General features: G+C 32.0%; 1 long non-coding RNA gene across 1 annotated transcript; it reads left to right on the top strand.

Moving 5' to 3' along the window:
• The first annotated feature begins 1,047 nt into the window (after nt 1–1,047).
• LOC141652070 (uncharacterized) lies at nt 1,048–1,921 on the top strand. Its single transcript, XR_012546957.1, has 3 exons — nt 1,048–1,310; nt 1,404–1,711; nt 1,805–1,921. It is a non-coding gene; the product is annotated as an uncharacterized LOC141652070 (long non-coding RNA).
• The last annotated feature ends 250 nt before the right edge of the window (nt 1,922–2,171 follow it).

The following is a 2,171-nucleotide window of genomic DNA, read 5'->3' as shown; positions in this document are numbered from 1 at the left end:
GTTAAATAGTTTCAGTTTTAACCCCATTTAAGCAAAAACTTCATAATTCTGGTATCTTATACTAACAAATTAGGGTTTATACTTTTATTTTTTCAAGTTTTATTTTATAGGTTTATATACTTCAATCTTTCAAGCTTAGTTTTAGTAGTTAATTAGTTATACTTAAAAAAAATTTGAATTTGAGTTTTGACGTTATACTCTAATTTTTGTAGTTGAATTTCAGGGTCTTAGTTTAGATTTTCCGTTTGAATATCTGACTTTTTTTACGATTAAATTTGGTTGCAGAAGATGGATAGAGGGCAGAAAAGAAGTTTTGATCAAATAGAACCATCAGTTGATGAATATATCTATTGTAAGCGCAATTCTTTTTAACATTATTTAAATTGGGTGTAAGTCGTTACAAGCTTGTGACCGTTTCAAATAATAATTTGTGCATATATTATAGTCTATTGTAGTTGTATTGGTGATTTTGTTAGTCATAAACAAATGAAATTCTTATTTATTTGATGCGCAACTGATTTATATCATTTGCTACAGCTGAAAGTGATCATCGCAACTTAACCAAATTGGCTGTTGAGGGCCCGCCGTTTACCTTTAGAAAGGTTAACTACAGAAACACCAACATAAACTTGGATATAGATACCAAGATGGCTTCTCTTAAAGTTTCGCCTTTCGTTGTTTCCCTTGTATCTTTTTCTGGTACAATCTTTGTCCGATTTTACTTTATATCTCCTTCAAAAATATTAAGCAGTTTATGTTTAAGTTATATAGACTTTAAACGAGACGTTATTTTACAACAAACTGTCTAGGTGAAGTGGTCGTATCTCCAGGCTCCGGAACTATAATTGAGGTGGAGGAAAACACTAACATTGTTCTAACCTCGCTTAATCTCATCCGACACCCCACCGAGGAAAGGGTTTTAAATAAATTGGCTGAAAATCTGAAGGTGGTTTTCTTTTTTCTTTATTTGTCCTTCTACTAAGTTTCTATGCAAATTTATATTAGTCGGTTAAAATTATGCATTTCGTAATTGTTTTGCAGATTGTTATCCGTTCATCGGATAAACACTCGTATATTGGTGAAATTTATGCGTATGATTTTCATTATAATCTCTTAATCGTAAAGTTCAAATCAAAGGCCCCGCTCCAACCAGCAAAGCTAGGAATGATAACTGATGATGTTAACCCCGACAAATCCTTTCAGTCGTTGCGTCCTCACATCTCAAAGGTTAAACCCGGGGATCCAGTGATAATGGTCGGCCGATACTTCTACAAGTCCTTCAATTTTATGGCTGCTTCTGGTATTTTTAGGTATTGCTTTTAGACCTTTTATGTGATTATACATATTAATGTGCTTTTACTAAATAATGCAAAGTATTGATATACTATCTTGTTTAATTTTAGTATGGACCGTCGTGATCTAACTATGTATGACTGTAGAGAATTGTTATCGTCGAGCTGCAGATTTACGAGGGTATGTTTCTTATATCTATCCTACATTGTCTATCCAATGCAAATTGTTTTCAATTTATTCATTATTTTTTACTAACGCATTTCTTTCCCGACTTTGTTTCAAAGTGTGGTGACGGAGGTCCTATTATTAACGTCTCTGGAGAAGTTATTGGCATATCTTATTTTCAGTTTTCCGAAACCGCTCCTTTTTTGCCAATAAACATCGTTTGCAAGTGGTGGGATCACTACAAAAAAACCAAGTATGTCTGAGTAACATTGTCCTTAATTCTTAACTATATAATCATCCGTAGAAATTTGACCATGTTAATCTGGTGATCCCATCTATGTAATAGGGAACTGCGCCATCCGTCTTATGGATTTGAAGCAATCAACTTGTATTTAGCTACTCTGCCTATGTTAGAGAGAGTTTTAACAAGTTTTCCGAACATCTCAAATGGCGTTCGGGTGGAAAAGGTAATTCTTTTTAGAGTAAATTAAAAATTACTCCATTTTAAAATCCAGTTTTTAAAAATTACTCTATTGTATAACTTTTTCCTAAAATGAGACGTAATAAATCACTTAAATTGAAATTTTGAAGCAATTTTTGATAAAAGGGCATCTTAAAGGAGTAATTTTAGGAAAAATTATATAAAAAAATAATTTTAGAAAATAAGATTTTAAAAAGGAGTAATTTTTAATTCGAAACTCTTTTTATGACAG

This window comes from Silene latifolia, chromosome 4, assembly GCF_048544455.1.
Source record: "Silene latifolia isolate original U9 population chromosome 4, ASM4854445v1, whole genome shotgun sequence".
NCBI classification, from domain to species: domain Eukaryota; kingdom Viridiplantae; phylum Streptophyta; class Magnoliopsida; order Caryophyllales; family Caryophyllaceae; genus Silene; species Silene latifolia.
This window is presented reverse-complemented; position numbering and strand designations above follow the sequence as displayed.